Genomic DNA, 14,283 nt, shown 5'->3' on the forward strand with positions numbered 1-14,283 from the left:
GTTGGTCACTCTGAGGTTATACGGTATATGTGCCATTCATTTCTGAGCAAAAACACTTGTCCTGGGACAATTATTCCTATCTTATTTCTGATTTCAATCCAGTAAATACTTACACCTGTTGAAATAATAAAGGCAAGTCCCTTCATTTCTTTGTGCTGCAGTTTGTAGATCTGCAAATTGGGTCTAACTTTAGTTTTCTACCGAGCTACTGGGATGTTGGGGTGTTTCATTAATTGACAGTTTTAAAATACTTTGAGGTCTTTGGATGGAAAACACCACAATAGTATAATAATAATAATAATAATAATTAATAATTAATAAAAATAGCCAAGGATCACACAACTACTGCAAGAAAACAGGCATCCTGACTTCCAGGCCTACTCCTCTAAGCACTAGACTATACTGTTTTAAAGGCTTTAAAATCAGAAATGCTGATTTGGTAACACCTGATAAATGCCAGTTTCTGACATGACTCCTGGTGGTGATCGAATTCTCGAGCAGGTCACATATCAGGTTTGGCTGGGGTAAGCACCCTGAAGTTTGGTAGGCAGATTTTCAAAAGGGCTCTGCTCCCATTTAGGCTCTTAAATGAAGTAGCCACTCCTGAAGGAGAACCATAAGAGCTGCTGGGTCTTGGCACATCGGAAAATCTGTCCATTTAGATGCCTAAATGAAATCTTAGCGCTTCTGAAAACTTGGTGTTCAACTGAATCTCTTCAGCTTGTAAAGCTGGGCTAAAACTAAAGAGCTCTATTTACTTAAATACCTTAAAAATATTTGTTTTGCACCCAGGTTGGTTGGGGAAGGGTTATTTCATTTTATCCAGACCAATTCATGTAGGATCTGATTTCCAGAAATACTGGGAACCAAACAGCTCCAACTGAAGTAAGAGAAAGCTGTGGATGCTCAACAATGAAAGGCTATTTAAAGTTGGGCACTCATATTTGGAGGCCAGTTTGAACATTAATTCACCTTCCTTCCTTCCTTAGTTTCCAAATCTGTAATACAGGGATAATAATATCTACTTACCCATTGCTCAAAGGTGTTGCAATGATTAATTGGTTAGTGTTTTTAAAATATCTGTATTCATTACAATGCACAGAAAACCCCGCAGTGACCTAGCAACTAACTGATCCTCATCTTATTCGATAGACTCAGAAATGTAGGGCTGGAAGGGACCACATGAGATCATCTAGCCCATCTGCCTGTGCTGGGGTTTCTCCAACCTGTTCTTTAAAATCTCCAATGACAGGGATTCCACAACCTCTGTAGGAAACTGGTTCCAGTGCTTAACTATCCTTATAATTAGAAATTGTGTCCTAATATCTAACCTCGATTTCCCTTGCTGCAGACTGATCACTTCTTGTCCGACTCCTGGTGGACATGGAGAACAATTGATCACCATCCTCGTTATAACAGCACTTAACATAGTGGAAGACTGTTATCATGCCCTGCCTCATTCTTCTCTTCTCTAGACTAAGCAGGCCCAATTCTTTCAAATTTTGCTCATAGGTCATGTTTTCTAAACCTCTTATAATTTTTGCTGCTTTTCTCTGGACTCTCTCCAATTTGTCCACTTCTTTCTTAAAGTGCCCCATACTGGACACTGTAGTACATCTGGAAGCCTCACCCATGCCAATTAGAGTAGACTAATTAGCTCCTGTGCCTTACCTGTGACACTTCTGTGAAAACATCTTAAAATGACATTTGTCTTTTTTTCACAGCAGCATCACATTGTTAGCTTATGTTCAATTTGTTGATACCCTATAATCCCCAGATCTTTTTCTACAGTACTACCACCTAGCCAGTTATTCCCCATTTCATTTGATTTTTCCTTCCTAAATGTAGAACTTTGCACTTGTCTTTATTGATCTTCATGTGGTTGACTTCACCTTATGTGATTTTTCCAAATTAATTTTAAGTAGGGGGCAAACTTTCAGAGTCATAGATTCATAGATATTTAGGTCAGAAGGGACCATTATGATCATCTAGTCTGACCTCCTGCACAACGCAGGCCACAGAATTTCACCCACCACTCCTGCAAAAAACCTCTCACCTATGTCGGAGCTATTGAAGTCCTCAATAGTTGTCCCAGCATGCATCAGAAAGCAGCCATGCCTTCTAGCTATCTTGAGTCCAAAAATGTAAGAGTTTGTTTTTATAAAAAAGAAAGTCTCGAGTTCTTATGGTTGTGAAGATAACCTTCAAACTGTTAGGCAACTGGTGTGCTGAGACCACTGCCTATCATGCTGACCAATATTGTCTCCTTTTTTCCTTTTACTCCTCCATCTTTCTGTTGTCTCTTGTCTGATACTTAGATTAAAATCTTGTTGGGGGAGGGGCCAACTTTTTGTTCGGGGTTTTTACAGTGCCTAGCACAAAGGGGTCCTGATCCATGACTGGGCCCCCTAGGCACTACTGTAATACAACAATAATAACTGATACACTGATGTCTGCCTGAATCTGCAAACAGCCCAAACTTAACAGCTTCGAGGGGCATGCTCAGCTGGGTGATTCTGAAGCACAATGATAACGTAAATATCTGCATTGTTGGCTGTTGATGGAAGTATGCAGAAAAGAAGCGGGGCAATTGTATTATGCAGAACTGCACAATGTGCTCCGAAGTTTGACCTCATTTCTTCCTCCAGAGTGGATGGCGCTTTGGCTGTGAGTGGAGTTCAAGATAATCCCACCACTTACATTTTTCCCCATTCCCACCCCCGATTTCACCTTTGGGTTATACCTAGACCTGAATAGTCACTGTAATGTGAACCAGCAAGCCAATTAAGCCAATGTTTTGAAAAGCTTTTAGAAAGATTTGTAGCCTAAAATTCTTGATTATGTCGTCATACGTGTTTTTTTATAAGGAACGGAGCCGACAGCGTTTGAATGGCTTGTACAGTCATTACATGATTTTAAAATTCTCTAAGAATATCTATCTGCATATTTTACTCACACAATACGACCTTAAAGGCTGGTCAAATGTTTAATGTGGTCACAGATGAAAAGAAGGCAGAAAGCACAAAGCTTGTTAACATATCTGCATTGTGGACCGTGTCTGCCATTTATCTGACATTTTCAGCACACTGGATGCATTTAAAGCAATTTCATGGCCATTAGGTAACTTACTTTAGATAAAGCTACTGCCAGTTTTCTTTCAGATAGCTGAATTAGTTGTTTGGTCCTAGCATAGGTCATCATAAACATAATCCTAATAAAGTCTGTGTGAGCAAACATGATATAGTGCACACCAGGTTGCAAAGAATTTTTTTTTTTGCCCCAGATGACAGAATCAGGGAGTCAATGCTATGTTTTTATTTCTTAAATAAACTGGAATTTAATCCAATTAAAACAATGCGAGCCATGGAGAATCAGAATGATAATACTTCCATGTGTCAACTGCATCTATTTACTGGCAGACTGTTGTATTACAATGGATGAAATCAAGCACAACCAGAAGTATGGAGAATTTTCTTTCTCCCAGTTGAAGTTTTCTTGTGGGGCCCTGAATTGCACTTGACTATTTTTGTCAACGTGGGAATACTGGAACAGATCACTGGACCACCCAGCTCTTACATATTACTTTTCATCTGCAGATCTCCATGCACTTTACAAAGGAGGCCAGTATCATTATTAACATTTGACAAATGGGGAAACTGAGGCACAGGAAGGGGCTATGACCTGTCCCAGGTCACTCCGCAGGCCACTGGCAGAGCGAGGAAATGAACGCATGTTTTCTGAGTCCCAGTTTAATTATCTGTTCTTTGTTTTTAATTTTTAGTGTCTCCTTATTCGTGTGGTGTTGGACAGGGTAAATAAGGTCAACTGTAGGTAGTCTTGGTGTTACAGCACGAACGGGATACACAGGAATTTAAACAAGCATTCACCTCTGCATTCCATTCCTACGATTTGGGGTCAAAACTGGGTTCATTCTTAAAAAGACAGGGATTCTTAGCAAATGAACAAATTAAATGTATTTTGCCATCTTTGTTGCAGATGAAACACTAAAGCTTGGATTGTGATCTGAATAGGAGAAAATTTTACAAGGAGTACCCCTCACACTTGTGGTAAGCAGATATGTTGAAGTTTTGTTGTTAATTTGTTTCTCAGTTGGACTGGATGGTTTGAGATCTTTGGCTATTTTCCCCCTCTCATCCTTAATTTTATTCTTTTTATGGTTATGTATTTTTTTAAAAAAAATACAAATATAGTGGGAAGGATTTATACCTTCTTGGTGCATGTGGAAAGTGAGAGAGCTGGATGGGAAATGGAGTTCAGAACTTATTCCAAGTGCAGAGATTTTGTGGCAATAGCAATAAAATGTCAAAAAAGAAGAAGGATGGATGGATGTCCCACAAGCAATAGTCTTCTCAGCAGTGTGACTTTGTCTGGAATCTTGTATGAAAGAAAAATGTAGCAGACACATTCTCTTGTTTGGAATTCATCCAAACAACTGAAACGATTGTTCAGACAGGAATAAAAATGTAAGGGAAACAAACTGCTAATACATAAACTACCAAAATACAAATTAACACCATCACACCCACTTCTAATACAGCACTTTTCATCAGAAGATCTCAAAGCCCTTTCCAAGTGAGTTCAATATCATCTCCATTTTACAAATGGGGAAACTGAGGCACAGGGCACTGAAATGACCTGTCCACATCACATAACAAATCCGTGGCAGAGCTAGGAATTAGGGTTGTCAATTAATCGCAGTTAACTCATGCAATTAACTCAAAAAATTAATCACGATTAATCTCAGTTTTAATCGCATTGTTAAACAATAGAATACCAATTGAAATTTATTAAATATTTTGGATGTTTTTCTACATTTTCAAATATTTTATTTCAATTTACAACACAGAATACAAAGTGTATAGTGCTCACTTTATATTATTTTTATTACAAATATTTGCACTGTAAAATTGATAAACAAAAGAAATAATATTTTTCAATTAACCTCATACAAGTATTGTAGAGTAATCTCTTTATCATGAAAGTGCAACTTACAAATGTAGATTTTTTGTTACATAACTGCACTCAAAAACAAAATGTAAAACTTCAGTGCCTAGAAGTCCACTCAGTCCTACTTCTTGTTCAGCCAATCATGAAGACAAACAAGTTTGTTTACATTTCATAGAATATCAGGGTTGGAAGTGACCTCAGGAGGTCATCTAGTTCAACCCCCTGCTCAAAGCAGGACCAATCCCCAATTTTTGCCCCAGATCCCTAAATGGCCCCCTCAAGGATTGAACTCACAAGCCTGGGTTTAGCAGGCCAATGCTCAAACCACTGAGCTATCCCTCCCCCTAATTTGCAGGAGATAATGCTGCCCGCTTCTTATTTACAACATCACCTGAAAATGAAACAGGTGTTTGCATGGCACCACGGCATTGCTAGGTATTTATGTACCAGGTATGCTAAACATTCGTATACCCTTTCATGCTTTGGCCACCATTCCAGAGGACATGCTTCCGTGCCAATGATGCTCATTAAAAAAAAGAATGCATTAACTGAATTTGTGACTGAACTCCTCTGGGGAGAATTGTATGTCTCCAGCTCTGTTTTACCTGCATTCTGCCATATATTTCAAGTTATGGCAATCTCAGATGAGGACCCAGTACATATTGTTCATTTTAAGAACCCTTTCTCTGCAGATTTGACAAAACGCAAAGAAGGTACCAATGTGAAATTTCAAGAAGTAGCTACAGCACTTGACCCAAGGTTTAAGAATCTGAAGTCCTTTCCAAAATCTGAGAGGGACAAGGTGTAGAGCATGTTTTCAGAAGTCTTAAAAGAACAGTGTGATGTGGAAACTACAGAACCTGAACCACCAAAAAAGAAAATCAACCTTCTTGGTGGCATCTGACTCAGAAGATGAAAATGAACGTGGGTCAGTCCGCACTGCTTTGGATCATTATCGAGCAGAACCCGTCATCAGCATGGAAGCATGTCCTCTGGAATGGCGGGCGAAGCATGAAGGGACATATGAATCTTTAGCACATCTGGAATATAAATATCTTGCGACGCCAGCTACAAAAGTGCCATGCCAAATGCCTGTTCTCATTTTCAGGTGACATTGTAAACAAGAAGCGGGCAGCATTATCTCCTACAAATGTGAACAAACTTGTTTGTCTAAGCGACTGGCTGAACAAGAAGTAGGATTGAGTGAACTTTGTTTTATTTTTGAGTGCAGTTAGTTTTTGTACATAACTCAACATTAGTAAGTTAAATTTTCATGATAAACAGATTGCACTACAGTACTTGTATTAGGTGAATTGAAAAATACTGTTTCTTTTGTTTCTTTTTTACAATGCAAATAGTTGTAATGAAAAATAAATATAAAGTGAGCACTGTACACTTCTGTGTTGTAATTGAAATAAAATATTTGAAAATGTAGAAAATATCCAAAATATTTAAATAAATGGTATTCTATTATTGTTTAACAGAGCGATTAATCATGATCAATTTCTTCAATCGCGCGATTAATCATGATTAAAGTTTTTAATCGCTTGACAGCCTTACTAGGAATAGAACCCAGGTTTGAGTCAGCGTATGATGATCTAGTCATTAGGCATCACGGCCTCCCCTTTGCATTTTTGGACTACAAAGTAGTCACCTTAGTGTTGATAAGAAACTAAAATGGACACAGGAGCAGCAGTAGCCCATTGACCAGCGGGTGGCAAGAATTCAGTGGACACAGCAGCAGGTGCACATGGTAGTGGCTAGAATATGGGCGGAAGCATCAAAATGGTAGGCAGGAAGGAAAGAACAACACAAAGACAAGATAGGACCAGTTCGTCAGATAGTGCAAAACACAGATTGAGCTGAGGATTTGGCCCATAATTTTGATGGTGCATTTTGAACATGTGTATTTTTGGGGGTATGGAAATGTGGCAAGCAGACAGGAAGTTGTTGTTGTTTTTCCTTCTGAAACTAAGAGCAGGAAACTGCATCGGGCCAAAAGCATACAGGGGGGAGTGCTTCCGAAGGGAATTTTACATGGGGAGTATAATATTCCTAGGCAAAGTTACTGGAGAGCAAGAAATACTTAGGAATAGATTACTTTGTGAGGGCGTGCACGAGCACAGGGAAGTGAAATATCTTTGTGCATTAATTCACCTCCCCTCTGTAATATATTCATGTTTACATTGAGGGTGGTAACGGGGGGGCTTTTAAACAGTGTTTTGTGCCTGTGAAAGTAGGTACTGAAAGAGAGGTTTCTAACTGTTTTTGTATTCTACTTTTTCCAGCAAAGGACAGCCAAGGGAATGTGTGTTTCTTTTGGAGCCTTAGTGATTTTTCACCATAGCTGGAGTTCCTTGTAAAGACAAAACAGTGCTTTTTCACCTGTATACAGTAGTTTACAAGACACTGATTCATAGCTCACAGTTAGGATGTGGACTCATTCTGTTAGCCCAAGATAGTTGGAACTAGGCTTTACTGTACAGAAGATGGGCTATCTGCAGTGTTCTACCCCCTCTGCATCTATCATTGGTAATTGTGTAGTCAAGACAAAGGCAGACTGAGGTTGCAAACAGTCAGGTAGTATTTATTAAGAGTAACAAAAACAGGTTAGGACCCCCTGGAAACTAAGATAACACTATAACAGCTCAGTGGTTAACACCAATGATGTAAATGGGGGTGAACCGCAGAGCCCCAAACCCTACACACAATGGGGCACACAGGACTAAACAAGAAGGACTATACCATATCTTGTAGATACTGGACCGCAGAACAGGAACACAGATGGGAACCAGGATCTCAGAGACAGGTCTCAGGAACAGGAATACAAGAGGAACCGGACCTCAGGAACTTCGGTGACAGGTAAGTAAATCTTCCGTATGTTGTCTTTTGTCTTCTATTCTTGATCTCGTCATCCTGCATGCTGAATTCGAACGCTACCTCACACGATGATGGAACCGGTGAGTGGAGGTAAGTTAAGGGAACCTTGGTAGATGTTACTGGTTCACCTTAAGTCCTAATCCCTCAGGGCTCTAGCTAATAGCAAGGCTGGTATTCTGTGGGAGGGCTTCTATGCCTCACTGCGATGACCGGCTTTCACAGCATCCAGAGACACAGAGCACCCCTCAGAGGGTGACACTCCCTGATATGCGTTCTCTGTTGCTAGGCAGATTCTACTGCCACCAGAAACTATCTTTCCTGCCTTTTCCTTGTTTTGGCACCAAAAGTCGAAGGAGAAGGGATGCCAAGATGGAGGACAGGTTGTCCTTTTACCAATCCAAAATGGTGACTATGTACACTTAATAAATTGAACCTTTCCTACCCAACAATTCCAGGGTTGTTATCAGCTCCTGGCTCAAGCACCAGCATTCCAAAGAACGGTCTCTAACGCAAATCTTCTGTTGAGTGTGTTTAAAGATACATAGGGCCATTCTTGGATTATTTACAACACAGTGGCATGTATATTTATTTATACAATTTGGGGGTGAGGGAAAATACATTTTTCTTTTCAGTCAGGAATCCCTTTTTAAAAATCATAATGCATATTTTCCAGACAGGAATAAAAGTTGTGATAGAAACAGTTTTTTATAATGTTTCCCCATAATCTATCATGGGCAGGAGGGAGAACAGAGTCAGTAAAAATAATTGTAACACCTTAGGTTAGCTATAAACAATATAAGCTACCAATAAGCCTTTCAGTTTTCTTTTTTTTCTTCTAAGTATAGAACTCAAGATTCAGTACAGTTTTATGACATAATAAAACATCTTGATTAACATATTTTTATTTGTATTGCATCAGAGGTTTCATGAGCTTCAGCGTGCTGGGCACTGCACATAGACCTATTACAAGGCAGTCTTTGACCCAAGGATGAGTTTACATCATAAATAGACAAAACAGAGAGTGGGAGACAGGAAAGTTTATCCCTGTTTTACAGATGGGAAACTGAGGCAGAGAAGATTAAGTGACTTTCCCAAGGTAAAACAAGAAATCTGTGGTAGAGCCAGGATTGAACTCAGATCCAGAGTCTTAACTACAAGACCATCCTTCAAATTAATGAGTGTAAATTAAGTACAATGCACTTTAACAGAAGATGTAAACAACCTGGATATTTTTCTTTTTTCTTAGGCCATGTATACTCTATGGGCACGATAGCAGCATAGCTGTGGTGCCGTAGCTTTGCTCTGTAAGTGTGTAATATAGACGCAGACTGCAACAATAAAAGGAGTTTTTTCATTTGCTGCAGGAAGTCCAACTCTCCAAGCAAAGACAGTTAGGTCAACAGAAGCATTCTTCCATTGACCTAGCTACATCCACACTTGGGCTTACGTCAGCATTGTTACAACACTTGAGTGTGGATTTTTCGCACCCCTGAGCATTGTAGCTATGTTGACCTAACTTTTAAATATAGATTAGGCCTCAGACTTTTATTTTAGTGGAAAGGGGGTATTTGGTAAACTCATAGCCAAATAGACCATGGCTCTCTTTAAATTTGGAGAGATCTTACCACATGAACACTTGATGTTGCTGCCTTCTAATGAATTTACCTTGTCATGACAAGGAAAACATCTGGTTATAAAGACATTTTCTGATTTGCTTTCTTTAGACCAACTCTCCTGGACAAAGTTTCCAGGCCAAATTCTTTACTTTGTTAGAATTACTCTGGATTTAGGACAGTGTCAAAGAGAAAAAAAAAAAAGATTTAGCTGGCTTAATCCCCTCCTAAAAATAGATGTTAAAGACCTTTGCTTTGGTGGTCTAAAAGGAGAGAAAACGAGGAATTTACTCTCTTGGAAACCTCATAAAAATCAGTGCCTTTTTTCCTTTTGATGAGTTTACTTTAGCTTCAGGCTTACCAATAATTAAGAGACTCCCCCCTCTTTAAAAATGGATACAGCTCAGTTCACTTAAGAAACGGGTGTAGCTCCACATCATACTGCATGTCGACAAACAGTGATCAGCACACGTGACCTGATCACCCTGAGTAAACCTGGGTTGGTAGAAGGCTGGAGGAAAATATGCCTGGAGAGAGCCATGATATGCCCAGTCTTTGTTTCCTCCCCCAGCTGAGTGCCTTCTATGGCCTCAGAGGAGGGGATCAGAGAGGCAGCTGGCAGGAGATCTGCAGGCAGTGGATCTCATCCATGCGTGGATCATGGGCAAAAGGGGGATAAATAAAACAATGACTGTTAATAACATCCCTAGTTTTGCATGTTAAGATAAGAGTATAATCAAATCTCATCCTTCAGGGCATTAAATGATTGCAGCAGGTGTTAGGAAAAAAATGTTTCCCTCACATAGAGCATTGTGCAATTAGCTAGATGCATGAGGATTAGTTTTCAAAAACCTGGCATGGATCCTGGGAACGTACTCAGCTCGCTAGCCCAGGCTGCAGTCCACACTGTGCTGTCTTCACTGCTGTGGTTACCTGTGCTAGCTGGAGTAAAGCCAGCTCAAAAAATTCGGCTAGCCTATACACAGCTAAAAGGCAGGATGGATCAATGATCGGATGTAGTTTGGCCAAACACCTGTTGCTATGATTGAAATTGCAATTCTGAAGCACTTAGAGGAGAGGAAAGTGAACAGGAACAGTCAGCATGGATTCACCAAGGACAAGTCATGCCTGACTAATCTAATTGCCTTCTATGACGAGATAACTGGCTCTGTGGATAAGGGGAAAGCAGTGGACGTGTTATTCCTTGACTTTTGACATAGTCTCCCACAGGAGTCTTGCCAGCAAGTTAAAGAAGTATAGGCTGGATGAATGGACTATAAGGCGGATAGAAAGCTGGCTAGATTGTTGGGCTCAACGGGTAGTGATCAATGGCTCCATGTCTAGCCAGTATCAAGTGGAGTGCCCCAAGGGTCGGTCCTGGGGCTGGTTTTGTTCAATATCGTCATTAATGATCTGGAGGATGGTGTGGATTGCACCCTCAGCAAGTTTGCAGATGACACTAAACTGGGAGGAGAGCTAGATACGCTGGAGGGTAGGGATAGGATAGAGAGGGACCTAGACAAATTAGAGGATTGGGCCAAAAGAAATCTGATGAGGTTCAACAAGGACAAGTGCAGAGTCCTGCACTTAGGATGGAAGAAAGCCATGCACCGCTACAGACTAGGGACCAAATGGCTAGGCAGCAGTTCTGCAGAAAAGGACCAAGGGGTTACAGTGGATGAGAAGCTGGATATAAGTCAACAGTGTGCCCTATTTGCCAAGAAGGCCAATGGCATTTTGGGCTGTATACGTAGGGGCATTGCCAGCAGATTGAGGGACGTGATCGTTCCCCTCTAGTCGACATTAGTGAGGCCTCATCTGGAGTACTGTGTCCAGTTTTGGGCCCCACACTACACGAAGGATGTGAAAAAATTGGAAAGAGTCCAGCGGAGGGCAACAAAAATGATTAGGGGACTGGAACACATGACTTATGAGGAGAGGCTGAGGGAACTGGGATTGTTTAGTCTGTGGAAGAGAAGAATGAGGGGGGATTTGATAGCTGTTTTCTACTACCTGAAAGGAGGTTCCAAAGAGGATGGATCTAGACTGTTCTCAGTGGTAGCAGATGACAGAACGAGGAGTAATGGTCTCAAGTTGCAGTGGAGGAGGTTTAATTGGATATTAGGATAAAACTTTTTCACTAGGAGGGTGGTGAAGCACTGGAATGCGTTACCTAGGGAGGTGGTGGAATCTCCTTCCTTAGAAGTTTTTAAGGTCAGGCTTGACAAAGCCCTGGCTGGGATGATTTAGTTGGGGATTGGTCCTGCTTTGAGCAGCGGGTTGGACTGGATGACCTCCTGAGGTCCCTTCCAACCCTGATATTCTATGATTCTATGAAATTGGTAAAGTCGAAAACCAAGCAGGCCAGCAGCAAAAAAATAAAAGCTATGAAATGATCTTGCAGACAAGCACAACCAAAGGAATGCCAAGTTCCAGCAAAAGGAAACGGTATTGTTCAGTGGTTATAACATTGAATGGGATCATAGGAAACCTAATTTCTACTCCCTGCCCTGTCATTAGTTCACCTCTATAAACTAATGGGAGATTGATAGATGAAAAGCATTATTAGAACTGGTAAGAAGATACCACAACTTCATTGACTAGAGTAGAATAGTATCTAGTTACATCAGCTCTAAATTTAGCCTTACAATTTTATAAGCCTTTTGCAAACAGTGTGACTTGGAAAGATAATAAAAGTGAATTGAGTCTCCCAACTATTTTAAAGGAATTATTTTATAACCCAAACCCTGATCATAAATCATTCTTCCTCAGGACTCTAATGAATGGAAACTGAAACACTGATTGTATACAGATGTCAAAAGAGCCAGGATTGCAAACAGCTGGAACAAACAGGTAAAAATAACATTTCATAGTCTATTTACATATTGAATTGAATATGTGATCAAAAATAGAGTGAATTCTTGAAAAGATGGTCTTAATGGGACCACCACTAGGAAAAACCACCACCACCTTATGCACATTTGATTTTTTTTAACCTATCTTAAGAAACAATGAGACCAGGTGAATAACAATAGTCAATTGTAAACAAAGAAAAATGAACTGTGAAGAGTTACAAAGGGATCTTGCAAAATTGGGTAACAAATGGCAGATGAAATTCAGTGTTGATAAATGCAAAGTAATGCATATTGGAAAACATAATCCCAGGTATGCAGACAAAATGATGGGGTCTAAATTAGCCGTTACCACTTGAAAGAGATTGTGGAGTCATTGTGGATAGTTCTCTGAAATCATCCACTCAATGTGCTGCGGCCGTCACAAAAGCTAACAAGGTTAGGAACTAATAGGAAAGGTATAGATAGAAAGTCAGTAAATATCATAATGCCACTATATAAATCCACACCTTGAATACTGCGTGCAGTTCTGGTCACCCCATCTCAAAAAAGATGGATTAGAAATGGAAAAGGTGCAGGGAAGGGTGGCAAAAATGATTAAGGGTCTGGAACAGCTTCCGTCTGAGGAGAGATTAAAGAAACTGGGACTATTCAGCTTGGGAAAGAAACGACTGAGCGGGGCTATGACCGAGGTCTATAAAATCATGACTGGTGTGAAGTGAATAAGGACATCTCAGTTACCACTTCACATAACACAAGAGCCAGAAGTCACCTAATGAAATTAATAGGCAGCAGGTTTAAAACAAACGAAGAAGTATCTCTTCACACAATACACAGTCACCCGAGCAACTCATTTCCAGGGTATGCATGAGAGCCAAAAGTAGAACTGGGTTCAAAAAAGAATTAGCTAAGTTCACGGAGGATAGGTCCATCAATGGCTATTAGCCAAGATGGTCAGGGATGCAACCCCATGCTCTGGATGTCCCTAAACCTCTAACTGCCAGAAGCTGGGACTGTATTACAGGATGGATCACTCAATAATTGCCCTGTTCTGTATATTCTTTGAAGCATGTGGCATTGGCCACTGTCAGAAAACAGGATAATGGGCTAGATGGACCGTTGGTCTGACCCAATATGGCCATTCTGGATATTCTTATCCTGGCCTTATTTAATGTTTGCTTTGATTACATCAGAAAAAAACCCAGCCATAAATGGATTTACTGAAGACACTGAACTCTCTTTAAAATTTATCCTTGACTTGCATTTCAGGATAACATTACAGCCATTAATCTTATAACATCAAAGTGGTGAGATAACAGATGTGCTGGGTTTAGTCTAATCTGCCTTCAAAGGAATAAAATATAATGGCATTGACAGGGAAATTCTCTGGAAAACTTGCACAGCAGTCTCATCTATGAACTGGCCAAAACACTGATACTCAAGACTGAATCAGTTATTGATTACAAACTGCTTTGTACACAGTGGGCCTCATTCTGCTCTGCTTGAAATTGATGGGAGTTTTGCCACTGACTCCATTGTGAGCAGGATTAGGCAAAAAAGTACTAGAGTAATTTACTGCGAATTCTGCACTGTCAAAACATTGAGGAAATGCAGTTAGTCAGTGTCCATCATGAATGAATCCCTCTTTATGATTAGAGTGAACCAGTGTTTGGAGCTCAGCAGTTGTTGGACAGGACTGGTGCCCATCAACCTCATATCTGACCTTCTTCTTTACCAGGAGATTCCACAGTACTGAGATCTGCCTCATGCTAGCAACTTCTACCTGTTCTGTTTGTTAAAACCAGGTCTTCATGGCTCTGATTTAAGGCAAGTGATGCTCCAGTGAGAGATGTTACCTAAGAGGTATTGAGGTTGTGAATAAGATTTAATAGAACTGATCTGGAGGCTCTTGGAGAGTAATTTGGAAGCAACAAGTAAAAGGGCAGGGCTTTGATGAATAAAAGACAAAA

General features: G+C 40.3%; 1 long non-coding RNA gene across 1 annotated transcript in view; it reads left to right on the top strand.

Moving 5' to 3' along the window:
• The first annotated feature begins 7,724 nt into the window (after window positions 1-7,724).
• The window catches only part of LOC141987078 (uncharacterized), a 43,648-nt gene continuing 37,089 nt past the window's right edge, over window positions 7,725-14,283 (top strand). The window contains exons 1-2 of the long non-coding RNA XR_012639437.1: window positions 7,725-7,830; window positions 12,234-12,314. This is a non-coding gene — a long non-coding RNA (uncharacterized LOC141987078). The remainder of the gene's footprint in view (window positions 7,831-12,233; window positions 12,315-14,283) is intronic.

The sequence above is a fragment of the Natator depressus genome, chromosome 5 (assembly GCF_965152275.1).
Source record: "Natator depressus isolate rNatDep1 chromosome 5, rNatDep2.hap1, whole genome shotgun sequence".
Classification (NCBI taxonomy): domain Eukaryota; kingdom Metazoa; phylum Chordata; order Testudines; family Cheloniidae; genus Natator; species Natator depressus.